Source organism: Ursus maritimus, unplaced genomic scaffold, assembly GCF_017311325.1.
Source record: "Ursus maritimus isolate PB19 unplaced genomic scaffold, ASM1731132v1 scaffold_6, whole genome shotgun sequence".
Classification (NCBI taxonomy): domain Eukaryota; kingdom Metazoa; phylum Chordata; class Mammalia; order Carnivora; family Ursidae; genus Ursus; species Ursus maritimus.
Window position 1 is genome coordinate 78,466,838 of NW_024426774.1, and position 27,759 is coordinate 78,494,596.

Sequence of the window (27,759 nt, forward strand, 5' to 3'; positions counted from 1 at the left end):
ATCGTTTAGTCTTTATCCTTAAGGTAATAACTCTCTCACCCTTTGGGAGTTTGGACAGGGCAGATGGGGAGACTGAGGCATCCATTCTCATAGTGTGAAGTTGGCAAATTTGGGTTCCCTTGACCCTTATTTTAGTTCTTTTTCCCTAACCCTGAGCAGTTCAGTGGTCACATGGATAGCAAGAATCCGCTATGCTCAACTGAAAGGAATGGGGGACATAAAATCCTACCCAAGGACCAGCTGCCAGTGAGGGATATTAAAGGATCATGAAAGATGGAATCTCCACTAAAAGGGATCGTAGTGGTCAGCTATCAGATGCTTCTATTCCTTCAACTGCATCCCGTTCAAGGAGAAGTGTGCTGAATCCTCAACTGGCCTTGATTAAGAGCATCTTCCAGCAATGGCATCCATGATGGCTGGGGTCAGAACTGCACTTAGATCTGTAAGACAGCCCTGCCCCAGGCCCCACACTTTAGAAAAATAAGCAGCAAATCCCAAAGACTTCTTTTAAAATTTAATTTCAGTCCCCTAAGAAATTTTTTTGAAGGTTTGGCCAAAAACTGAGCGAAGGGGGATTATGGAAGAAAGTTGTTTGAACCCAACTGGACCCCTCTGAGCCTAAGGATATGGGGTGGGAGCACTGGGTTTGTGTGGGAAGAGGAGAAAATCACAGGTCTGCACTGAGGACCCAGAGACAGTTGCTGCTTTTGTTTAAAGTTGACTGTCCCCAGTTGCTAAAAGTGGGTGTCTAGGCAGGATCTGGGTTCCCTGGATAATTATAGTTCTTTCCTCCCTTTGGTTGGGAGGATGTGGTTTTGGAACTGCTTAGAAATCCTGAGTCAGAAGAGTAAGGTGTGGGTTGGTGGGCATGCGGGGAATCCCCTATAGTTTTAGGGTCAGGGAACCACCTGGTTGCTGGCTATAGGCCTCAGACACAAAGAGGTAGAAATTCAGACTTAGTATCCCTAAGTCAATATTAAATACCTTAGAAATATCCAGATACATGGTATGTGGCATCTCTTTGGAATCTCATTTCAAGCCTTAGAAATGTTGGGAGTGAGCCTGGCTAAGTTCATGGCACCTTTTGATTTTCCTGGTTTGACTCCAAAACATGTCCCTTCTAGATATGTCATCAACACACACTTAACTTTGGTCAAAGCTCTCCTGGCTGGGGTGCACTTCTTTCCCTTAGAGCACCTTTCATGCATCAAATTTTACCCATTTTACATAGGTCAAACTAAACCCAAAATTCCCAGAGTTCTAATTGTGTACTGTTATTGTGTGTATTTGTGTGTGACTGGGGGGGCAGAAAGAGATAGTAACGTGTGTGTGTGTGTGTGTGAGTGTGCATGTATACGTGTGTGTATGTACGTATATATATGTACACACATATATTGTTGAGTTTTTTAATTTTGTATTCTAAAATTCTCCTGTATTTTTTGAATATGAAGACAATTATCATATGGTTTCTCTCATCTATGGAACATAAGAACTAGGAAGATCAGTAGGAGAAGAAAGGGATAAAGAAAGGGGGGTAATCAGAAGGGGGAATGAAGCATGAGAGACTATGGACTCTGAGAACCAAACTGAGGGCTTCAGAGGGGAGGTGGGTGAGGGAATGGGATAGGCTGGTGGTGGGTAGTGAGGAGGGCACGTATTGCATGGTGCACTGGGTGTTATACGCAAGAAATGAATCATGGAACTTTACATCAAAAACCAGGGATGTACTGTTTGGTGACTAACATAATACAATAAAAAATATTATTATAAAAAAATGAAGAGGATTGGGGTAGTGGATACATAAGCCATATATTTGCCACTCTCAACTATTCAGTTAATAGAGTTAAGAGTTTGGAATTGAGTGAAAAATGCCTTCTGCACAGCTGAAACAGACACTGTATTAGTTATCTATAGCTGTTTAATACATTTCTCTTGCTCGAACAAGGACAACCATTTATTAGCTCATAGTCTCTGAGGGCCAGTGATTCAGGAGTACTGGCCCAGCTGCATTCTGGCTCAGGACCTTTACGAGGTTGTAGTTACCATGCCGGCCAGGGCTGCTATCATCTGAAGGTTTGACTGGGGCTGTGAGTTCTGCTTCCAAGAAGGCTCGAGGCTGACCAAGTCATGCTGGCTGTTGGTGGGGACCTCAGTTCCCTGTCATGAGCATTCCCCACAGGGCAGCTTGCGTGTCTTCATAACATGCCTGGCTTCCTTTGGAATGTGTGTCCTAAATACCCCTGTGGAAGCTACAATGCTGTTTGTGACTTAGCCTTAGGAGGCCCCTATTGTTATTTCTGCAGGTTACACATGGCTACTAGAAAGTGAGGATCATCTGGAGAGGGTCATCTTGGAGGCCGGCTGCTGCAGATGTTATAATGTCCCTGGGTAAGTGGTGGCCCCTACATACCTGAATCGGCTCTATTTAGGCCCTATTTTTGTGAACGTTGCTTCCTTGGACTACCCTCTGTGTGCCCTGGGCCTATAGATGTTGCCTCTGCCTGGTTCAGCTACAGCTCCTCACTAATGCCCAAAGAAGTCCTTGGACTCAGGATTTTATAATAACCACAAAAAGAGTATTTGATCACCAAATCCAGAGAGCCAAAGGTCTGCATGAATACGTATACGTCCGATTCAGCGTAACGCACAAGTGTATGCACAGTATCGTCCTGATGTTAAGCACTGATACTTCTCATGGAGGAACTGGCCACAGACGCTGCCCTAGAGAGCTCTGGCGATGTGTCTTCCCTACTCCTGGTCCTCTTCATGGGTCGACCTTAACGGCTTCTGCGTACTGCTCGATCTATTACATTTCTCAATTTTAATTCAGCCGACACAGCAGCTCGAAAGATTCTCTGTATTGTTAAGGATCATCTGTAAAGGACTGAGTCCTACTGGCAGAATCCCATGAGCTCCATGAACTGGGTTTCTAGTGCTCTAGATCCCTGTGTTCTCATTCGTTCACTCGCTCATGCTCTCATTCATTCAGTCGTGACCGTGTGGGCACTATGTGCGGGCTGGTGTGGAGCCCTTCGCTCTCCTGTTGGCTATTGCACGATAGGTCAGATACTGCAGGGCTCCAGCTGGGCGCTCCTTCATCAGGGGAGGCCCTGCTAATGGCTTCTGCAAAGCATCCTTCTACAAAGTGCCAGAGAAAGCTGCCTGCAGCACAGGGGGGCCAGATTTGAGAGACAGCTCTCACTGTAGGTGAACAAGGCTTTCTGGGCTCACTCTACCGAATGGACCCCTGGAAAGGTCCTTCTTACTATAGTGTGGCTCTCTCCTCTGTCATTTCTGATGTTCCAACATCCTAGTTACAGAGGCTCAAAAGTCTTGTGGTCTTTGGGGGACTTAGTTCCTTTCCTGATTTTTTGATCTCTCCCACAAAGGAAAGCTCTCTGGTCTGCTCCAAGAGTATATTTATCCTTTGATACCTGTATATCTGGCCTCCCAATAGAGACAGGATTCAAATCAGCTCTTTTAAAAGGGGGAGTGCCTGGCTGAAGCAGGTACTGGGCCTATAGGTGTTGACAGTAACATGAAGAGTCCACTGAAGGAGATTGAGGAAACAAAAAGATGACACAAAGCAGAAGTGAATATTCAGAAAGAGTGAGCCACGTGTCTTGGTTAAGAGCCCACATTAGTCCTGGTGTGTTCATCACGTAGCATTTGGGGCCAGGCACAGAAAGTCTAGTCTACTAGAGGGGACCCCCACTCATAAAGTTCTACGTGGGGTCTAGGGACAAAGACCGTGCGACTATGTGAAAATGGATGCTCTCTGCTCAGAAAAGTGACCTAGAGGGAGAGGGGAGGCTTCTAGAACTCAGGGGGTGATGGCAGCTTGTTCTTCCATTCAGCTGAGACCTACCGAGTCCGCTCCCAGCTCAGCTGCCGGTGGGAGGAAATGAGCCTCCGGGGCCATCCAGATTTGTCATTCGTTAAGGCCGTCACCCTTGCCGTGGTCACGAGGGTCTGCTTGGATGTGGACTCTAAGAAGTCACCATGAATTGACAGGTCAGTTGTGTAGGCTCTTCTTCTGAGGGGATGGTTTGGGATGTGTGTGTGTGTGTGTGTGTGTGTGTGTGTGTGTGTGTGTGTATGAGGGTGGTAGTGACCTGCTGGTCCAGAATCATTAGTTTCCTCCCCAGTTTGAACCCTATGAAATGTGAGAACATCTGAGTGCTGACCTCGCTCCTCTTCTACCAATGAAAGGAGAGTTTTCTAGGCCTTCCCTGTCCAGCGCCCAAGCCCCAGAACAGTTTTTTAGATATTCCAATTACCCGAAGAGAGCTCTTTCAAGGGGAAAACCAATTAAGTGTTTAATTAACAGGTGTAATCCCATGTTCGCAGTAGGCGCACGGGGAAGGCGAGTAGATGGCTTTATCAGCACAGGCCACAGGTTTCCCTGCTCCTGGGGTCCCGTGCATCCCGTCTTTGCCAGCACACGGCTCCCCGTCACCGTGTCAGGCTTTCCAATCAGAGCACCTGGTGTGAACATAAAGGGCAGCTGGTTACCCAGCCACGTAGGATGGGGACAAGGAAACTTAACATTTTTTGGCGGTCTGTTCAGATCCGGGCAGCCAGGCGAACCCTCTTCACCGGAGCGTGTCCTCTGACCGCACCACACAGTCGGGGTCAATACTCCATCATTCCCAGGCAGCTAGCTTGACTTAGGGGCTTGGTGAGAATCTTCTACTCTGGAGAGTGAGGTGAGGAATCATTCCCGTACCTGTGGGCATGAGTCTCACACACGGCCCCAAGCCGCTTTGGGACTGTTCCTCTCCCTTCCCCCTCCCTCATGTCCCCCGGCCCCCTCGCCGTTGAAGATTCATTTGTTCTTCCTCCCAGCATTCCACAAGCGCAGCCGTCTTGCAGAGCGCTTGCCTTTTGGTCCTACAGTGATGAGTCCCTTTTTGCCACTTGGATCTGACAGTCCCAACCTCTGTAACTTTGCACCCAAAGCCACAATGCGATCCCTGCTTTTCTTTCTTGTTTGCCAATCTCAAGAAATATTCACCTGGAATTCAAAGAGTACAGCTAGTGGGCAGAGCACCTGAAGGGACTTCTGGGAGTCTGGCCGCTTTGGACTCAGCTGCTGCGATCTACCATGGGTCCTACTTCTGCAGGGGCTTCTGGAAGCCACGCTGAGCAAAGGGCGCCACATCTTCAGTAGTAGTCAAAGACAGGGATGTGAGCAATGCTAAACTCTTGACCAGGGCTGGGGGTGGAGAGAGGGACTGAGTTTCGGCTACTGTGTTGTGGGGTATGATCCCTTTTTCCTTTCCCTTCCGTCCCTTCTCTGTATGTATTTCTGTATATGGAAATGTATATATGCATATGTACGTGTGTATCTGAATCTGTGTATATATGTGTGTATTTATACACATCCACACAAATGAATCAAAATGAAATAATTCAAGCTCTGCTTTCAAATTGACATCTTTAGAATTGCTTATTAAAGCATTAAAACTGATTTTTAAAACTAAAGGAAAATGAAAAAAAAATCCCTGTCTTAGAGGTACAGCGATGTCTCCAGAGTTTGGCGGAGCTGGGGTCAGGCAAAGCCCGGCCAGTCTGCACACCTGTCACGCTGCAGGATTAACCGCGAGCTGGAGGTCCAGCATTGGGCAGCAGGTGGAAGGCAAGCATGTGCGAAGATAGAGAAGTTCTAGAGGCGGAGTGCCCCGGCAGGTGAGAGAGATCTGGGTTTGGGTCCAAGCTCTGTCACCAGGCATGCCCGTGTGACCTTGGACACATCACATTCCCTCTGTGGGCCTGTTTTCCCCTGTGTAAAATAAGCAGCCCTAAGTGAGCAGTGAGTTCCTTGCAGAACCAACACTCCTTGACTTACAATCATGGGGCAGTGGAAACTGAGGACTGTTGTCATGGGCCGAGTGTCATCCCAGTGGCCCAAGTATCACAGTGCCGTGGAGGGTGGTCATGTGGCCTTGGCTCTATTCTGACATGCAGAGGTGAGGATGGCCGTGATTTGGGGCTGGTACGCTTGCCACACGGATTTTCCTCCTCATTTCCAAATGAGACCCAGAGCACATGGGGCTGGGGACACCCCACCAGGGTCTCTGATTCCAGCTCCTTCACTGAACAGCTCTCTGATCTTGGGCACAGAACTGTTACATTTGCCCGCTGGGGTTTCTCTAGCAGAATATGTCTTTTGCTAGACCAGAGTTTGGATTATGCCTGTGGCAGTGGCTGCCTCGCGGTGTTGTTCACACTGAGACGGTGAGAGCATCTCACAGGCTCTGGAGTGAACGAGGACGGCATAAGAATTCTGGCCCACGAGCAATCAGACCAGAACTCAGAGCCACGGTTTAATGGGCATTTTATTAATAACACATCTTAGTGAGTGCAAAGCAGCAAATCGATTTTCCAGAAAACACTTGACTTCAGTTTCTTGGAAGTGTTTTTATAGCTTCACAGCTATAAACATTTTTCTCTTGGATTGAAAGACTGAGTGGGTTCACTGAGCATTCTGTGTTTTGGAAGCATTTCCCTTGGATGGCTTTCAAAGCAACAAAATCCTATTATACATCCCAATTTGGAAAGCCCCTGTTTGACTCTATTTGACCAAGGATTAACTTCACATTTGGATTAAATGAGCAGGCAACTTCTCTCATTGACGTATTTATAAAGATAATATTCAAGACTTCTATTTTATATGTTTTTCACCCAGGGTACTTTCTGTTTTGTTTTTTTTTTTAAATCATGGTCAAAATATAAAGATGAATAAAAATATAAAACTTTTGCATATAATCTCACTCCTTATAACTAAGCACTTGTATGAGTAATTTTTTTTTTCTTTGCAAGTGACTACCCATCTCAAAGTAGTATATGAGGGAGAGAGAGAGAGAGAGAGAGAGAGAGAGAGAGAGAGAAAGAGAATCTGTTGGCTTAAAAGACAGTAAAGTTAAGTAAAACCTGGGAACAACACAGCTTCAGGCATGGCTAAATCCAGGGGCCATCGTCAGGGTGCCTTATCTTTGTCTCTTTAATGGGTTCTCTTCATGTGGTAGGCATAGTACCACTGGTAGCTCAACCCTTATATTTGCACAGCAATCCACATGAGAAAAGATCATCTTCTCAGATATTTCTGTTCAGCTACGTCCTGTGCTCCTCTCTGGACTGCTCACTGTGGCCGTGAGCGTGAGATCATCTGATTGATCGGGCCTGGGTGACATGACCTCATTCATTCTACAGCTCATGTGGTCTGTCTTTGTATCACTGTTGCCTCATTTCTAAACATAGAAGAATATTCTCTGGTTTGTTGCATAAGGCTGTCATGTAGGTCCATTGTTTGGTGATTGCTTTCCATCATGTGCTTGCTTTTTCTGGGGTTACAGCATTGCACTGCAGTCTCAGGCGGGCACGGACACGGGTGGTGTCCGTAACATGCCGGCCGGGCGTAAACTCAGGCAGTCCCTGAATCTGGTCCTCACCCCTTCTCCTCTCAGGATTTCCAGAGAGCGTTCTCCTTTCCTGAGATTTTTAGTGCCTACGATTAATTGCATCCAGAGCCCAAAGCAGAAAATTAGGTCGAAATGAAAAGCTTGGAATTTATTCTTGACAAATCACAAAGCCTTGCAGTGTGTCTCTCATGGGTCAAAATCCAGGGCTGGTGAGTTCAAACGAAGCACGGTGGTCATTTGCGTTATTTGACTTACACTCAACATGGTGCCGTTTCAATGAGTAGTTTGTCCAATACCATGGCTGTGGTAGAAAGTGATTGTTTTTCCTCTCCAGAGACGAGGGTGTGGAATCACTAGGGACACCTCCCTTGCCAGGAAAGCCCCTTGAGAAGTGAAACAAGTCACGATTTTCTCAGGCTATGCTGAGGGCTCAGTGAATTGGTAATAATTAAAATTCCCCTTTTTGTGAGATTTTCCTTCAAGACCCGGAAACAAATGACTGGGGGAAATGAATAACATGACACCTTAAGTACTGAAAGACCTGAAACGGTTCCATCTGCGTCGTCTTACTTGGGGAGGCAGAGAGATGGGCTTGCGCTGGGTTTGTAGGTGGAGACGCTGAGGTGTCACCTGTGCCACTTGTCCAGCGTCACGTGTTAGTTGGGGCCCAGTTGAAACCCTGACTCCTTCTCTGGGTCTCACAAGCTCAGACACGGTGGCAGACAGCTTTGGTTGTATATTCGGGGTGACTTATTTCCATATCCCCCTGAGGAAACCAGACCTCCTGTAGTCAACAGAACTTGATACCACACATCCTAAAACTTAAAAACTCACCTGACCAAAAAGACCTTGTGGTTTTACTCGCTTGAACAAGCCTCATAACCTCCTACAGATCTTCCATGTTGCACTCTGAATAAATAATCACTCCCCCTGTTATCAAATGTCCTTTGACCTCTTTTCAAGAACACATGACCAGTTTTCCCTTTCAAACAGCTCTTTGAAGTTTGTTTACATGTGAGTGCAAGGCCTTCCCTCCCCTGTGGCTCACAGAGCAATTACTGGAAGGTCGGTGGGAGGTGGTTCTTGGCTTCGGGTAGGCATGAGTGCGCATCTATGAGCAGGCTGGTGTTTAATGTTCGGGAATTGGAGCCCTTTGTTAGAAGAAATGTTCAGGTCACCTCAAAATACAGAAAGAAAATGTGAAGCTACTCTGGTTGCAGTCAGGGAGGGAAGGCAAGAGCCTGTGCCCCTGGGCACCCCTGAGGCACAGCAAGGAACCCTCGGGTGCCTCTGAGCACAGTTTGAGAACCGCTGGACTGGAGGCTCTGTAAGAAGTTCTGTTTGTAAGAGTCTGTGAGGCCTATGGTGGGGGTTTGCTAGCAAAGACCTGCCCCTCACCAGGGCCCTCCCAGTAGACATTGGCCCCACATGCTGGCAGATTCCTTTCCCCTCTTTACTTCCTACCCACCAGGTAAGATGGTAGGTTTTAGGGTAAATAGAAGGTTATGACTTGACCCGTTTCCTCAAAGAACTTATCACCAAGCTTTCGTAGTAAGTGTTCCATACATCTTCGATGAATAGATGAGAGAACCTCTTTTGAGGTATACGGAAAGTCCCACCCTCAGTAAGAGAACATTTGGCATCGCCCCCCAGACCATACTTTCATATATATGAATGCAATTAAAAACCTGGATATACTCCATTCTCTTTCTTACATTAAAAAAAAAATGCCGGTAGTGACCCACTAACGTGTTTTCATAACCCATTAATGGGGTCCTGCTCCAGGGAACGCTGGTGAAGATATGCTCACTGGTCATTCTCCTGAACTCACACTGGGTTTCCTTCGAGCTTCTCCTGCTACATCAAGGGTCAGCAAACTGCAGCCCCCAGGCCAAGTGCCACCTATTTTTGTATATTTTTATATGGCCCAAGGGTACTGGGCGAGCACTGCAAACCCAGGCTGGTGTGTCCCCCTCAACCCTGTTCCCCACTCTGTTCCCAACACCTGCTGGGCTCTGTGCTTTGGGCTCCCAGTCTGGGAGCTGGAGCCTCGGTAACCTCACTTCTGGCCCCCTGAGGGCAGACTGTTGGGCTCTCCAGGAGGAGAGGGTCTGGGTGTCATCTGGCAAACAGAATTGACAGTGGCGGCTCAATCCCCTTCAACTTCCCCAATGCACTGATCTGGCCTACAGGTCGTTCTTCCTGAGATTGTCTCCAACAGACGCACCAGGGCCCAAAATGTGCCTACCACCCAGGGCAAATATTTGCGTCTTGGCCCACAATGTCTGAAAGATTTACTATCTGGTATTTTATAGGAAAAGTTTGCCCAACACAGCGCTCTGTGGTGATGGGCTGTGCATGACATAATTCTATAAAACTCATCCGCTTTTTAAAAAATTAATTAATTTTTTAAAGGACTTTATTTATTTTAGAGAGAGCAAGCAGGGGTGGGGCAGAGAGAGAGGGAGAGGGAGAGAAGCAGACTCCCCACTGAGCACAGAGCCCGACACGGGACTCAATCCCACGACCCTGAGATCACAACCCAAGCCAAAATCAAGAGTTGGACGCTCAACCGAGAGACCCACCCAGGTGCCCCCCCAAGACTCATCCACTTTTAATAACAATAAACAGTAGTATTAGTTATCACTTATTGCGGCTCAGAAAGGTTAAGTAACTTGCCCAAGGTCACACAGCTAGTAAGTGGCAGACTGACATTTTGCAGTTCTGGTTTGGCAGAAGAAGAGAAGAAACCACAGAGTTGACGCCCTGCCATGGCCATGCTGCCAGTGCATTGGCACTCCAGCTTCAGCTTCTCCAGGGACTACCCTTGCCCCAGAACCGTAGGGCAGCTGTCTAAGATCTCTCCTCGGGAGCCCGCTTCGGGGTGCCTGCCAATGCTTCCTTTTAATTATCATGGTCCCGCATCGGGACACTGTGGCCAAAAGCTTCTATCTGTCCGGCATTTTCTTTCCTATGTGGCCTCCCAGATTTAGTGGTTCCTTTGTGACTTGGCTAATTCCCCTCCGGAAACTTGGGTTTCCTCTTCAACTTCACCCTGTGGTTCAGGGAGGAGAGCACTGTTTTTAAGTGGTGCTTTTGTTCAAGCCCTGGTGCGTCAGAGTTGACAAGCCCCCTGCCTCTTGTCCGCCCCGACTCATCCTCCCAGAGCAGACACATCTCCTTACTGCGCATCATCCAGGAATGCGCTGTAAAGTGGATTTTCCAGAAATCAGAGCTCACTGCTCTGAGAGCCCGACTTTGGAAACTTGTAACTGTTTTGCCCGGTCATCTTTGTAAGATAAATCACACCGCGTCTTGTGCTCTTAAGCAGAGCTCCACGTTTAATCTTTCCCCAAAAATGTAGTAGACTCATTAAAAACATGAGTTATTGTCAGGGCTGTGACCGAAAGGCAGCGTAAGGTGGTGCACTGTATGACTTTGAGAGATTTACATAGAATCTTAAGTTTCTGTTTCCTTCTCTGTGAAATGGGGATGATACTGTGACTGACCCGGTAGACTCAGGTGAGGGGGAAATGAGAAAATTCTCGTAAAGCCTTTGGCAAAGTGATGGGCACACAGCGTGCTCCCACTAGGTGACTGATGTTATGATTCAAACCTCATCCCACCGCGGGTAATAGTTCTCAATCTTGACGGTGCACTAGAGTCCCCTGGGGGAGCTTTGAAAGTATGATGCCAGGGCCCCACCCCAGATCGACTACAACAGATCTCTGGGGTTGCTTGTGCCTCAGCATTTATGTTTTGTTTTGATTTGTCTGCATCTATGCCTGCTTGCCCCCACCCCCCATCCACCACTGCCTTGGCCTCTCTCAAATGCAGCTAGAGCTGGGGACCCATGATTTGAGGGGGGTCCAGCTATTTGCTCCAACAGTAAATAGCCTGATCCTCTTGACACTTTTAAGAATTTCTAGTTTTATTTCAGAGCTTTTCTGCTTCTCTTAAGAGCCGCTAATATTTATTAAGGGCTTTGCACTTTGCTTGCCTTGATCAACCCTTCCCTGCACCCCACCTAGTTCCAGGCACCCAGGGAACACAATTTAAGGAGGCACTCACTCTCAGAGCCTTGCAAGTGCCCGAAATGTGCATGTCATCATCAGTTATGGGCCCTGGGCTCCTGTTTGTCTCTCCCGAGTCTCTGCCCCACCCCACCAACCACTCTCCTCTGTTTTTGTCCCCTTCCTTCTCCATAAGGACCAGAATCTATGTTTGTTTTATTGCCCCCCTAGAACTGCGACTGAACACACTAGGTGCTCATGCATGCACGAGCAAGTGGTCCCTGCAGGAACCCTGTGCCTTAGGTACCATCACTATTCCTCATTCCTCTTTTACAGATGGGGAAACTGAGGCACAAAAAGCCTAAGTAGTTTGCCCAAGGTCCCCAGAAAGTGGCAGCTCCGGCCTGGGCCTGAGGTCTTGTCACTTGCACCCTGCTTCCTTATGCCACCACTCCCGCGGCCCGGAGAAGCTCTGGCTCCGAAGTGCGTCTGGTCCAGGAAACCAGTAATCACATTAAAAAAAAGAATTGGCTGGTAAATAACTAAGTCCTGAATGCCTAAGAAATGTTATTTCCTCTCCTCTTCCTGATACTTGAAGCCCAGCTATTATCTTTCAACAGATAAAACTGTTAGCCCAGAAAGTTGGAAGTGTCCTTTCTTTCTGTAGTCACAGCCCAAATCCCAGGCCTGCTGCTGTCACTGACCTCCACCAAGGAGATGTCACCCCTGGGGGTGCTGTGGGGCCCACCTTGACCACCTGCGGCTGCTTCTGACCCAGCCACAGGAAACACAAACATCTCAGAGGGACAGTTAGCCCTCCCCACCCCCGTGAGGGGTGGTGGCTCCTTCTCCCTCACGGACACGCACAGCAGCGAGTGGGGGGGGGTCTCCTGGCCGGCTGGGCAGGGCCTGAGCTCTGGTGGAGGAGGGGTCTGAGGACCGTGGGGTAAGGAGCTCTCAGTGTGGCAGCTCGGCCAGCGGCCCGAGGCTGAGGGCTGCTCACAGAATGGAAGGCTGAGTCAAAGGGACGAAGAGCCACTTCTTTCTGAGAAGCGGAGTAAACTCTGAGTCATGGCACACCCTGACCCTGTCTGACAGACACACCGCCACCCTAGCTTCAGGGCTTAGGGTCGCAACCCTACTGCGTAGCTCCCTCCTCCCTCGGGAATTGTTGACCAGACATAGGGTTCATTCCCCAGTACAAACAATATGCTCGCCTTAGACTTCTCTAGACTGTGATTTTGAACTGTGTGCTTCTGTTGCTGCCTAATTTTATCGCCAATACACCACTAAAATCATACATGATCAATGCTTCGGAATTTTGTGTCCATTTTTAACCTCTCCACAAGGAGGGTTGGCTAATAATGTTGTAGAGACAGGGGTAAAACTGTTTGGACTCTGAACTCGCTTCCGGAAAACCCTGCACTGGGAGAATCTGATGACACAAACTCCCCAGCGTGCCAGGTTTTATCGCTACACCCCCTGAAGCAAGAGCCTTGTGTCGTGGTGTCTTGCACAGTAGTTCGATTCTGTTAGGACCCAGTGCCTGTCCCTGAGGGTGGGACTTCGTACTGAATTTCTGAAGCAGCATTAGGCTAGGTCTGCGGGTAGCAGAGTGAATGGAGTTAATTAGGGCCGCTCACGACTGCGGAGAGAGTAGGTGATGGGATTATTGGCCAGTGAGAGCCTGTGGGCACCTCTCTCCGCTGGGCCGGCGCTCTTGTCTCGGGTCTGAAGTAGGTAACGGGGTGCACTTGGGGAGAGGCTCCTTCCAGGAAGCCTGATGCGGAGCAAGTGTGCCCTGCAGAGAGCCCCAAGGACGGTTTTGTTTTGACTTTCGGTAAAAAGCAGAGAAGATCAAGAACACGGGCCATGGCCCACAAGACCACTCGCTCCCTAATGGCCCTCCTTCTTCTCTATCTTGCCCTGAAGGATGGTCTGGCTACTCACCAAGTCACCACTTCATGGTTTACCCAACTTCCTAGTGTTTTGTTTTGTTGTTGTTTGTTTGTTTTTGTCTCTGTTTTTAGTAGGCTCCATGTCCAGCGTGGAGCCCAGCGTGGGGCTCCAACTCACAACCATGACTTCAAGACCTGAGCTGAGATCAAGGGTTAGACACCCACCAGACTAGCCACCCAGGTGCTCTTAATCTTCCAAAGTGCTGCTGTGTCTGCGTATGCGCCTATGTGTTTACGTACTTCCCCGTGTCTCCCCTGCCCTAGCCCAAACCCCGTCATGCCTGGGGGTCGGGGCACCATTGTCCTGCTAGCTGCTCTCCCTTCTTCTAGACTCACCTCACTCCAGTCCTCCCCGATTCTGTAGCCAGCTCAGCCTTCCGAAGCCCAGAAATCCTCCCAGCCTTTACCAAGGGCAGCGGCCCCCGACTGTCGGTTACGCTGCAGCGCGGGGAAGGTCCCACTCAGAAGGAGTGCCCCCCGCCTCCCTCCCTTAAAAAAACGCAGCAGCTGCACATGAGGGGGCTGCTTTGCAGGGATCCCCCGATGGGATCCTAATCGGCAACACATTACTTGCACCACACCTCCCAGCTGCTCTCTCCGTGAATCAGGACATCGAGATTGCGCCACACTAGCCCAGAGGTAGAGTCCAGGAGGCCTCTTGCGAACTCTCCCCAACCTACCTTTCGATTCCCATTTTCCATACAGTGGCCTCCACCCGCCCCTTCTGTGCCACTCCTGCAGCCCCCGGTTCGGGTTCTTCCTTGCACGGAGGGGCGGTCTCTGCGGGGGGTGTGCTTCCTTCTCTTCTCCACTTGCTCTGTTCTTGGACTTTCCTGCCCCACCCAGTGGCCAAGGCTGCCTTCATCCCCTCAGTGTTTCGTGTGCGGGCTGTTACAGCGCTTTACTGCATCCTCTTACATCTCGTCATTCTGATTTTTTAAAAAATCGACCTTTTTAAGGAATAATTCACAAGCAGGAAAATGCACCCATTTTAAGTGTGCAGCTCGCTAAGCTCTGACAGATGTACAAACCTGTGTAACCACCACCGCAGGAAGTTACAGGATGTTTCCAACACCTTGAAAGGTTCCCTTGTGCCCCTGCCTGTCACCGCTGCCCACCCAGCCCCGGGAGACCACTGATCTCCTTTCTATCAGTACAGGTGAGCTTTGTCTTTCCCTCATTTCGTATACACAGAGCATGGGGTTTGTGCTCTTCTGTGTTGAGCTGCTTTGACTCGGCAGAGGGTTGTGGGCATTCGCCTGCGTGTGTGCAGGTCATCCCTTTCTCGAGAACGCTCTCCCGCTGTACAAATACGCCACCATATTGTTTGCCAGCTTTCCAAGCTTTTGGCTGCGGTGACTCAGTTTGCTACGAAGTACAGGTCTTTTGCGGCCATATGTTTATTTCTCTTGGGAAAATATCTAGGATCGGACTTGCTGGGTTAAAAGGTAGGCGTATATATAGTTTTATTTAAAAAGGATCAGTTTTCCCCAAGTTGGTGGTGTCACTTATGTTCCCACCAGCACGTAGGAGGTTCCCGGAGCACCACGTCTGTGTCAACATCGTCATTGTCAATCTTTTCGATTTTAGCCATGCTGGTAGGTGTGCAATGTTATCTCATTGCATTAGTTTATATTTCTCCTTATCATGCTGTATTTTCATTATTTAAGAATGGCTCTCCCCATCAGACTTCAGTGCGGGGACAGCTGCATTCAGCTTTGCTGGTTGAGTGAACATATTGTGAATATGGACACAGTCTCTGCTCCTCACTCGAACTGGGACATCCTGAGAAGAGGCTATGCTAGCATGGGACTGAGGAAGTTCTCAGGCCTGTGTGTTAATCCAGGGTTGGCCCAGGGCAAGCTGGGATATTTGGTCACCCAGGGGAGGCGGGTAGCTGCTGGACGGCAAGGTGTGACATTGAGTTATGATTATACCCAAATGGAACTTCCTTGTGCAGATGGTGGGAAAATGCCATCTTTCTAGTTCAAGGAAACTCAGGCTCTCTTAAGTCTTACTTGTCCCCTCAAGTAGTTAGACTGTCTAAGATTCTCCCCCTGCCCCTTCTCACTGGGAGCTGCCCCATGATGCCTGTTGACCTGGTCATTGGGCATTACATCCTGCCTTGTCCCTGGTCACATGAGGCGTAAGCTTTCTGGGGGAGGGTGGGGAGTCAAGGAACTTTTCCAAGGTCTCCTACAGCTCACTGAGGCTACTGGAACCCTGAGGCCTCCCTCAGGTCACCTTCCCAGGCATCCCACCTCTTTCACCCCAGCCCTCTTGCTCCCAGCCTGCAGGCTCCATGTTGGAGGTAGGCTTCAACACAAGGTTTGCCTGGAAATCCAGACACAGAGGCCTCCTTGTCTCAGATCCCTTTAACCCCACTTCCACTGCAGCCCCAAATCCAGTCATATTCTCTCATACTTCTCGTGTTACGTGCTGGTTCAAATGTGTACTTCCTCTCTGGTTGATGACATAAACTCTAGGCCCCAGGCTTCCAGGATTTGGGCTCTTGATATATAAGGATCCGTTTCTTGAATTACAACAAATAAAAGCAAAAATAAAAGCAAAACTCTTTTCTCAAGGCTTTTAAGATGAGCACTCTGACAATCAATGTGGTGGCCATGTTGGCACCAGCCTTCGGTTCTGGCGGCGTCCAGGGAAAGTGGCCCGCTGCCTTACAGGGAGGGTGGCAGGCACAGAGGACAGGAGAGAGAGGCTGCTCCGGAGTGTGGTTTGAAGGCTTCTTGGAAAGCTGAAACTTGAAAGGGAGGAAAAACTGGGCTAAGCGGGCGGCGGGCCTGGAAACTCATTTCAGAGGAACCAAAGCACCAAGCTGGCTGAGCCTGCCATGTGGGGACACTGATAAGGCAGCCTGACTGCAGGGAGGATGTGCATTCTGGGAGAGATAAGAGTGGAGGGTGGTGGTACAGTTCCTTGGGAAGTTCACCTCAGATCACCCGCTGGTTTCTGATAGGCATAGCTGGACACCAGGGTTGGCCTCCCCTCCATTCCCGGTGTCTTATATTCACAGCATGCCTTTCCTTGACACAGCATCTCACCTCAGCCTTCATCACCATCTCACAGAGCGGGTGCGATTATTTCCATCCGTAGAGAGGAAACTGGGCCCAACACAGGCAAGTCATCTGAGTCAGGTCCCAGAGCCAAGTCATTCAGTCATCCCACAAATACTTGCTGAGCGCCCCTGTGTGCCAGAGATGAGCACCGTGAACTTTCGTTTCTTTTGCACTTAGTCACATTTTCAAAAGACTCAATGGGATGTTGCCTCCTGACATGAAAATCTGCATGGATTTTGATATCTTTCCTGAGTCTCCATAGCACACAGAACATGCATGGGAATATTCCTGAAATTACGTATGCCTACGCCCATGCACGTATGTCTAAGAAAGGTAGCTTCAAAGCTAAGCCCGGCTCAACATTTCCATTAGAAGAACTGCTACCCTAATAACCAACAATAGCTGAGAGCAATTTACAGCTCTATTGAGGGACGCCTGGGTGGGTGTAGTTAAGCGCCTGCCTTCGGCTCAGGTCATGATCCCAGGGTCCTGGGATCGAGCCCCGCATCGGGCTCCCCACTCAGCAGGGAGCCTGCTTCTCCCTCTCCCTCTGCCTGCTGCTCTGCCTACTTGTGCTCTCTCTCTATCTCTCTGTCAAATAAATAAATAAAATCTTTAAAGAAAAGTAAAGCTCTATTGAAGGCCCTTAAAAAAATCAAAGTAAGTGTGTGTGTGTGTGTGTGTGTGTGTAACGTTCATCACTGCAAAATGAGACAGAGCCGTGAGCTGGCTGGAAGGCGGCCTCGAAGCCAGGCTCGGAGCCTGGGGCTGCTGGTTTCTGGGGAGACCACAGCCCTGGCTGAGCGGCTTCTCATTTCTCCTACCCCTGGGCAAGGAAAACCCGGCCCGGAGTATCCCAGGGATGGGGCTCAAGACTCCACTGGCTGGCAGCTCTTCGTTGGTATTTTCTCACATTGAAAACAGGAGGTGACAACCAGTGAAGGAAAATTCCAAGGGATTTGTCTTGATTAATCCTCTGAAAAATGAGCAGGTCAGCCAGATGACTTTTCCAAGGCTCCTTTTCAGCTGGTTGGGTCAGTGAGTCCAAGGTTCCCATAAAGGGCCCTTCCTGGTTTCCCTGGGGCTGTGCTTGTGACCCTGTTGTTTCCAGGGGCGGGAGGCCTGGCGCAGCTCCTGAGCTGTGCTCAGGGAACTGTTGCTGCTTCTAGGGTGTTTGAAGACATGGACTGTCCGAGGTAGCTTCATTGAGCTCCAGGCAAAAATTAAATTCAGGAAGGGCTCCCTTTAAGAAAACAAAATAACGAGAACTGGCATTGATTGGCCATTTTGCGCCAGGCCCTGTGAGGTAGTTTCTATTTATCTTTATTATTCTGGAGATCAAGACACACATTCCTTTTCAAGGCAGGCAAGGAACTGGAGAAAGTGGCCCAAAGCTAAGTAAGCATAAGGTTATGCAAATGGATCTTATATAAAACCTAAGATATTTGGAGACTATGTCCTTAGTATCTGTTAGACCATAACTTTTTTTTTTTAAGATTTTATTTATTTATTTGACAGAGAGAGAGACAGGCAGTGAGAAAGGGAACATAAGCAGGGGGAGTGGGAGAGGAAGAAGCAGGCTCGCAGCACAGCAGGGAGCCTGATGTGGGGCTCCATCCCAGGACCCTGGGATCACGCCCTGAGCCAAAGGCAGACGCTTAATGACTGAGCCACCCAGGTGCCCCTAGACCATAGCTTCTTTAATCTTGGTATCTAGAACACTTAAGAGCTCTAAAATTGAAATATATATCTCTGCGTGTACACGTACATTGAAAGTAACACATATTTATTGCCAAAGCCTTAAAAAAAATCGGTTCATAAGGGTAGAAATAAAATTTTCCTCTTCCCCTCTGATTCTAATCTATATCTCTGTCTATAGCTTAATTTATTTTTGTAACTAAAGGGAGTGACACCATACATACGATTCCCTAGCGTTTTCCTTATTAATGGGAATCTGTGCACAGCACTGCTGATACACCAATCCATACTCCTTATCCTGTGCCCAGTACTTTATCACATGACTGTGCCATAATTTCTTTCTTTCTTTCTTTTTTTAAATTTAATTTATTTGTCAGAGAGAGAGAAAAAGCAAGAAAGAGAGAGAGAGCACAAGTCGGGGAAGAGGCAGGCAGAGGGAGAAGAAGGCTCCCGCTGAGCAAGGAGCCCGATGCGGGACTTGATCCCAGGACCCTGGGATTATGACCTGAGCCAAAGGCAGATGCTTAAGTGACCGAGCCACCCAGGCACCCCTGTGCCACAATTTCTTTGACCACTTCCCTACTGCTGGTTCTATCATGAGGTTTTTGGCTGCAGTATCAGAAAGTGACTCAAACAGGTTTAACCAATGAAGAAATTTATTGGCCCGTGTAACTGAAGTCCATGGAAAAGGTGGCTTCAAAATGGGCTTCATCCAGTGGTTCTAGCTTCACCGGTTGTTGGTCTTACTATCTTTGGCATTTCCTCTGATGTGCCCTCTGCGAATTGGTTTTTCTAGAAGGTTTCTTCCCCTCATGGTGGCAAATGGCTGTTGTAGCAGCACCAGGCTTTATAGTCTCTCATCAGGGTGATGGGGGAGACATTGCTGCCTCACATGCCAAGCGAGAGTTGTGTGATTCACCCCCGTTGGATTCCTTGACACATGTGTCCCCTGGCCAAAGGCCAAGGACTGGCCAATGGCCATCTTTCATGGAAGCATTTGGGCCATACATCCTCCACAATGGACTCTTAGAGTCAGTCCAAATTTTTCAAAGGTTGGAGATGCTGTTAAAAAGAACCGAATAGCTTTGTACTGTACACACAGGGCTGCTTATTTGTGCCAAGGCCAATTTAGGATAAACTTCGAGAAATAAAATTGCTGGGTAAAATGGAATGCAACTTTTTACATCTTGCTTGGCATTGACAATTTATCCTCCAAAAAAGATTTTAACAAGTTTTGTTTGCAGTAGCTGTGCCTGGTTCCTTTTATCTCACTTACTTCTTAGAAATCTTTTGGTCTCTGCCAAAACAAGTTATTTTCCTATTATGTAAATTTATGTTTCTTTCATTTTTAGTAATATTGAACATAGTTTTCATGTTCATGGGCTGCTTCTCTCCTTCTGTAGATTGGGTATTGATATGTTTTGCCCAGTTTTGTCTTGGAATTGTGGGAATTACTAATTTCTTATGAGCATTAAACCTTTGTGATTGATGCATGCCGCCAACATTTTTCCCTAAGTTTTCATTTGCTTGGCAAACTTAATTTTTTTCCAACATTGTCTTTTCTACATGAAAGGATTTCACTTTTATGTAGCTGAAATGATATGTTATTTTCCTTCACAGTCTCTGAATTTTAGGTCATGCTGAGTAGTCCTTCCTCTGCTGGTGATTGTAAAAATAATTTAAAAAAATAGCTTCCTACATTTTCTCTTTAATTTTTAAATTCCAATCTCTGATCTATCTAAAATATGTTTGTTGTAAAGAAGAAGTTGGATTTGAACTTTGTCTTTCTGGCCCTCGAGCCGGGGCCCACACAGAGCCTGCCCCCCTCAGGCAAGCAGGCCTTCAGTCTGCTTGCTGGCTTTGCCTTCCAATGGACTAACTCCGGAACCACCACACACACACTCACATGTCAGGACAAGATCAGGGCTTGTCATCCAGCCATGGATGTGCCTAGAAATAGTGTCAAAGAGCTGCCAGGAGGATGTTCTCAGAGTGCAAGGACTGAGGGAATACACTTCCTGGCCAGTTTTCAGTTTGATCCAAGTAAAATGGCCTGATTGGTCTGTTTGGAAACAGCCCTGGGGCAGGAGGTATAAAACTTCCTTTGAATTTCTTGGCCTGGAATATCATGAAATCTTTTCAATCTCCTTGTTTTTCCTAAATTTTCTCATTTGATCCAGCCATTAGGTCTGGTGGTTCTCAATCTTCAGAGTAGGTGAGGATCAACCACTTAGAAAACTCATTCAGAGACAGATTCCCAAGGCCCCATTCCTGGTGCAGAAGGTCTGGGGCCCAAGTGTGAGAGACTCTGTATTTCTTCGTGGCTATGGCCTGAATGTTTGTGTCATCCCCAAATTCGTATGCAGAAAGCCTAACTCCCAAAGATGATGATATTAGCAGGTGAGGCCTTTGGAAGAGGATGAGGTCATGAGAGTGCAGCCCTCATGAATGGGATGAGTGCCGGTGAGAGAGCCCAGAAAGCTCCCTGATTCTTCTACCATGTGAAGATACGATGAGAAGTCTGCAACTCAGAAGAAAGCCCTCATCTGATCGTACGGACACTCTGACCTCAGACTTAGAGCCTCTAGAACTGTGAGAAATAAATTTCTGTCATTCATAAGCCACCCAGTTGGTGGTTTTCATAAATTTTTTTTTTTATTTGAGAGAGAGAGGAAGAGAGAGCACAGAGGGAGAGTGAGAAGGTGAAGCAGACTTCCCGCTGAGCAGGGGGCCTGATGCGGGGCACAATCCCAGGACCCTGAGATCATGACCTGAGCTGAAGGCAGACGCTTAACTGACGAGCCCCCCAGGCGCCCCCAGTTTGTGGCGTTTTGTTACAGCGGCCTGGACAGACTGAGACATTCATTGCACAGATATTTCATGAGTGTTTAGAGCACTGTTCTAGGGACCATGGTTAAAATATGGTGAACATAGACAGGTTTCTGTTCTCCTGTAGCTGACATCCTGGTGGGGGAGATAGTTCATAAGCAAATAAAGAAACAAAAACTCACCTGGGGACCGGAAGTGTCCGTTAGGCAACATGGTTCTGAAAATGTTGGCGTGGAAAGAGGGGCTGTGGCCGCCAGTAATTGGAACAGAAACAAAAATTCAATCACTGAAAAATTTCTGCTATTCGTTCCTTCCCTCCGCCCCACCCAGGTATTGACAGTTTAGAGCAGACTGGTAATGATGAAAAGGGAAGTGTGGTGGATTTCTCAGAAGTCCATGGTGTGACTCCTCCACTGCTCTTGTCACCCCTTACTGGGAATTTTCACAAAACATCAGTGAAATGGCTTATAATTCTGAGCACGTACGAACCACCCTCAGAACTCTTTCTTGGATGTCAGATGGATAAAATATTGCCTCTTTTATAGCCTAGATCTCACATCCTCTTGCCATTCCAAGGCAGGAGATCACAGTGCTCCCCTTTTGAAAAGCCGTGGTTTGTGGTCAACAAATCTCTACGCTCAAAGAAAAAAGGAGAGGCAAAATGCAATCCTACCTTATCCAGTAAAAAACTTTTTATATGGTTTCATTCAGCCTTCCTCAGAACCCCCTAAAGTCGGTGTTAACTGTATGGTGAGAAGATGAAGGAGCAAAAGGTCAAGTTGACTTGCCAAGGTCAAACAGCTTATAAGTAGCTCAGTCAATTCTCAACCTAGCTGTCCCACTTTCAGCCCCATGCTCTTTTTATTTGATCAGTGATGACCAGCACATGGTCCCCAACTTCACCATGAGACTTGAGGTTTGGTTTTTGAATTTAGTTTTGGAAATGTTCAAAGAGGTTCACACATTAAGAATTTCACTGGCCATCTTAATTACCTACTGCTGCGTAATTGCACTCCCTGCCCAGTCCAGTGAAACCACCCCCAGTTTGTTTTCTCCCCTGATGTTGTGGGTGGGCTGGGGTCAGTCAGGCAGTTCTGCTTCACGTGACGTCAGCTGGGGCTGCAGTCGTTGTGGGAGCTTACTTTTGCTGATGGGGGTTCAGTGTGGTTCCCTCACACGGTTGGCATCTTGGTGAGGACAGTGATTGACAGGGCATCGCTTCCCATGTCGTCTGAGTGTCTCTCTGCATGGTCTTCCATGTAATTGCTCCCTTGGCATAGACTATCTCTTACACAGTAACTCAGAACTCTTGAAAGTACAGAACTAGAAGCTGCTGGGTGTTTGTGAGGTGTTGGCCCGCAGCTGGCACAACACTTTCCCTGCTTCCTATGGGTAAAGCATTCACACCAGATGCAAGCAGAAGGAAAACAAACCACCCCCTCAAAGGAGAGGGTGACAAAGATCTGCAGCCTTCCTTCGTCCACTGCCATGTCTCGTCAGGAGTGCCCATTTTCTCACTGACAGGCTGCTAAGTGAAAAGGTGGGAATTTTTTTCACAATGGCATTCAATAACTCAGAGTCTGTAAAGTTCCTTCAATGGAAAATTATATGGAAATTGAAGAAGAAACTTCTCTAAAGCAGGCCCTGAAATAGATGACTCCAAGATGACCCAAGTAGGTGTTCCGGTATCGTTGGTTCAAAGGCAATGCGAGGATTCTGCCAGGTAGGAGAAGCTCTTTGCCATCCACAGAAGGGTTTAAACCTTCCTGGGTCTCCTCCCACGTGACTGTTGGCGACTCACGACATGTCTACACACTCACCAGGTGCAAATTTTCAGTACAAAACCACCCCACACATTCCTAATTGTCTACTACAGTTTCCAGAAGTGTCCCAAGGAGGCCCAGAGGCCATAGATCGATTTCTTCACATCTTGATAGGCAAGAATGGAAAGATAGGTTTTAGCCTTCAGAATTTATTGGGGGAGATTATCAGAGCCATTTACATTTTTACCAGTAAAGTGTTGACACGATTGGCTTTAAGAAGCTCAATCCTGGCACTATGGGTAGCGGATGACAGGTGCCCAATCGTGTCAATTACAATTAAGCAGGCCCTATAAACTTATTACAGCCTAATATCAAGAGACGTTATACCATTTCATGTATAGTATAAGAATCTGATAACACTTTCATTTCTCTCTACCCAGCTTTTCTGTGGTTAGTATCACAGATTTTTTTCCACATATTACAAGCCCCACAGTACATTGCTGTTATTTTGGTTCAAACAATTGTTTTTTAAATAGATTTAAATACTAAAACAATCTTAGGTATATTCCTATGGAGTTGTCATTTCTGTTGCTTTTCTCTCCTCTGTGTAGACCCAGGTTTCTATTTGATATAATTTTCCTTCTGCCTGGAGGACTTCCTTTAACGTTTCGTGTACCGTAGGTCTGCTGGTGATGAATTCTGGCAGCTTTCATGTGTTTGAACACAGCCTCATTTCCCCTTCATTTTCAAAAACAATTGTAGGTTGACCGTTGTTATTTCTTTTAGTGCTTTAAAGATATTCGTCCAAGGTCTTCCCCTTTGCATCATTTTTGATAAGAAATCTACTGTCATTTTTATCTTTGTTCCTCTGGCAGCTTTTAGTTTCCTCTTTATCACAGATTTTAAACAATTTGATTATGACATGACTTGGTGTAGTCTTTTTTAGGCTTCTTGTGCTAGGGGTTTATTGCATTTCTTGGATCTGTGGGTTTATAGCTTCCATCATATGCAGAAAACTTGGGACCATTATTTCTTCAGATATTTTTTTCTATCACCGCATTCTGCCTCACTTCTGGGCTACCTGCTCTGGGGACTACAATTACATGTGTATTTGGATACTTCCAGTTGTTCCACAATTTATCAATGCTCTGTTCATTTTTTAAAAAAAGATTTTATTTATTTGTTTGACAGAGAGAGAGATCGCACAAGGAGGGGGAGCAGCAGGCAGAGGGAGGGGGAGAAGCAGTCTCCCTGCTGAGCAGAGAGCCCAACGTGGGGTTTGATTCCAGGACTCTAAGATCGTGACCTAAGCTGAAGGCAGATGCTTAACAGACTGAGCCAGCCAGGTACCCCTATTTTTTTCTTTTTTTTTTACAATTTTTTAAAGAATTTATTTATTTTTGAGAGAGAGAGAGAGACAGAGAGAGAGAGAGCATGAGTGGGGGGAGGGGTGGAGGGAAAGGGAGAAGCAGACTCCTCACTGAGTAGGGAGCCCGACATGAGGCTCAGTCCCAGGCCCCTGAGATCATGACCTGAGCCAAAGGCAGACACTTAACTGACTGAGCCACACAGGTGTCCCACTCTGGCCATTTTAACCCAATTTTTTTCTCCCTGTTTTATTTTGGATAATTTTTATTCCTATGTCTTGAAGTTTATTAAATATTTCTTTTGCAATATCGAATCTGCTGTTAATCCTACTCATTAAAAAAATTCAGACATGATAGTTTTCGTTTCATTAAGTATGATTTGGATCTTTAAAAATCTCTTTCATGTTTCTACTCAATATGTTGGATCTTTAGCGTCTCGAACATGTGGAATACAGTCATAATAACTGTTTTAATGTCCTTGCTTATTAATTCTATAATCTGTGTTGTTTCTGGTAGTTTTGATTGATTGACCTATCTTCTCATTGTGGGTTATATTCTCCTGCTTCTTTGCATGCTTGGTAGGTACAAACATTTTTTTTATTTAAGTAGAATTGACACATGATGTTACATTAGTTTCAGGGGTACAAAATAGTGATTCGACTTCTCTATACGGATGCTATGCTCACCACAAGTGTAGCTATCATCCGTCACCATACAGTGCTATTAAAATATTGACTACATCCCCTATGCTTGGTAGTTTTTGATTGGATGGTAGACAGTGTGAATTTTCCATTGGTGGGTTATACCTAACAGACATATACAAAATACTCTACCCAACAACAGCAAAATATGCATTCTTCTCAACTGGACATGGAACATTCTCCAGGATAGAATATACGTTAGGTCATAAAGTAATCTTTTATACATTTAGAAGAATCAAGATAACACAAAGTATGTTCTCCAATCACAACAGGATAAAATTAAAAACAAATAAGAGAAATTTAGAAAGTCCCAGAAGTGTGGAAATTAAACAACACAATCCTAAATAATGAATCAAAGGAGAAATTGGAAAATTCTTAAAGATGCCAGAAACTGAAAACACAACATACCAAAATTAAGAGATAAAACTAAAGCAATACACAGAGAGAAATGTAGGAATGTAAATGACTACATTTTAAAAAATCTTAAATAAATAATCAATTTCCCACCCTAAGAAACTAGAAAATGAAGAGAACATAGAATCCAAAGCAAGCAGAAGGAAGTACATAGTAAAGGTTAGAATGGAAACAGATGAAATAGAAAATTGAAAATGAAATAGAGAATATCAACAAGACCAAAAGTTGGTTTTCTGAAAAGTGGGCAAAACTTTGGTTAGGAACTTCACATCAAAAACTAGGGAGGTACTGTATGGTGACTAACATAATACAATGAAAAAATATTAATTAAAAAAAAAAACTTTGGTTAGGATGACCAAGACAAAAAAAAAAAAAGACTTCAATTATTAAAATCAGGAATGAAAGAGGTCACTTTACTAGTGCCCTCACAGACAGAAAAGGTATTATAAGGAAACACTTTGAACAGTTGTATGCCAATAAATTAAAGAACCTAGATTAAATGGGCAAATTCCTAGGAAGGCGTTACCAAAACTGACTCAACAAAAAAGACAATACAACTAGACTTCCCGCAAAGAAAAACCTGCAAAAAAAAAACTTCCTGCAAAGAAAACTCCTGGCCCACATGGTTTACTGGTGTTCCAGTGAATATTCATTTTTACCAAATATTTGAAGAAGAATTAATGCCAATCCTTCAAAAAACTGCCAAAGAACAGATGAGGAAGAAACACTTGACAACTCATTCTATTAAGCCCATATTCCCGTAATACCAACACAAAGACATGATAAGAAAAGTAAAATGAAGATCGGTATTATTTATACGTACAGACAGCAAAATACCAGAAAACCAAATAGAGCAACATTTAAAGGCCTGTATACCACGACTAAAGGCGATTTATTCTAAGAATGCAAGGTTGTGTCAACATCCAAAAATCAATCGGCGTAATACACCGTATTAATGGAATAAAGGATAAAACCACGTGATCATCTCAGTAGATGCAGACAAAACAGTGAACAAAATACAGCACCCTTTCATGATAAAAAGAAAAATCAACAGGCTAGGAATAGAAGGGGATGTCCTTAGGTTGGGAATGTGCAACCTTGAAAAACTCACGACTGACATTATACTTTTTCTTTATTAAGATTTTATTTATTTATTGGACAGAGAGAGACACAACGAGAGAGGGAACACCAGCAGGGGGAGTGGGAGAGGGAGAAGCAGACTTCCCGCTGAGCAGGGATCATGACCGAGCGGAAGGCAGACGCTTAACAACTGAGCCTCCCAGGCGCCCCACGACTGACATTATACTTAATGGTAAAAGACAGTTTCCTCCCTGAGATCAGGAACAGAAGGATATCTGTTTTTACTGCTTCTATTCAACATTGTACTGGAAATGCTAGCCAGACCAATTTGATCAGAAAAACAAACCATTCATATGGGAAAGGAAGAAGTATCTTTATTTGCAGATAATTTTAAAGAATCCACAGAAAACTGTTGGAACTAATAACCAAGGTCAGCAAGTTTACAAGATACAAGATAGATATACAAAATAATAGTATTTTATACAGTAACACTGAAAAGTCTGAAAATGAAATTAGAAAACAATTCCATTTCTAATAGCATAAAAAGGAAAAAAATACTCAGTAACATTTAAAAGAAGTATAAGACCTGTATACTAAAAATACAAAACATCGTTGAAAAAAGTAAAAGGAGACCTAAATAAATCGAAAGACATCCTATATTCACAGATCAGAAGACTTAATATTTTTAAGATGGATATAATTCCCAAATTGATCTGCAGATTTATCATAATCTGTATGAAAATCCAAGCTGCCTTTATTGCAGAAATCGAGAGGCTGATCATAAAATCCATATGGAAATGCAAGGGATTCAGAACATCCAAAACAATCTTGAAAATGAAACAAAAACAAAGTTCAGTGACTTACACTTCCCAATTTCAAAAGTTAGTACAAAGTTACAGTATTCAGTGTGGTGCTCTCAGAAGTCTAAACATAAAAATTAATGAAAGAGAATTGAGAGTCCAGAAATAAGCTCTTACATTTATGATCAACTGACTTCAACAAGGGAGCCAAGACAATTCAGTGGGGAAAGAACAGTCATCTCAAAAAATGGCCCTGGGACATGTGGATATCCACAGACAAAGAAAGAAGTTGGCACCGCTACCTCACACCATATACAAAAATTAACTCAAAAGTGATCATAGACCGAAATGTACAAGTAAGAATGATCAAACTCGTAGAAGAAACCACAGGTGTAAATCTTTATGATGTTGGATTGGACAATAGTTTCTAAGTTATGACACCAAAAGCGCAAGTAATAAAAGGAAAATAGAAAAGTTGCACTTCATCATAATAAAACCTACTGTTTCTTCGGAAAGTGAAAATATAATCCATGGACAGGAATAAAATATTTGCAAATTATATATCTGATAAGAAACTTGTATCCATACATAGAAAAAAAAAACTTTTACAAGTTAACATAGAAGGACAAACAACC

General features: G+C 45.8%; 1 long non-coding RNA gene across 1 annotated transcript; it reads left to right on the plus strand.

The window, feature by feature from the left end:
* Positions 1–2,368: 2,368 nt before the first annotated feature.
* LOC103670642 lies at positions 2,369–5,564 on the plus strand. Its single transcript, XR_570627.1, has 3 exons — positions 2,369–2,388; positions 3,858–4,014; positions 5,517–5,564. It is a non-coding gene; the product is annotated as an uncharacterized LOC103670642 (long non-coding RNA).
* Positions 5,565–27,759: the final 22,195 nt, after the last annotated feature.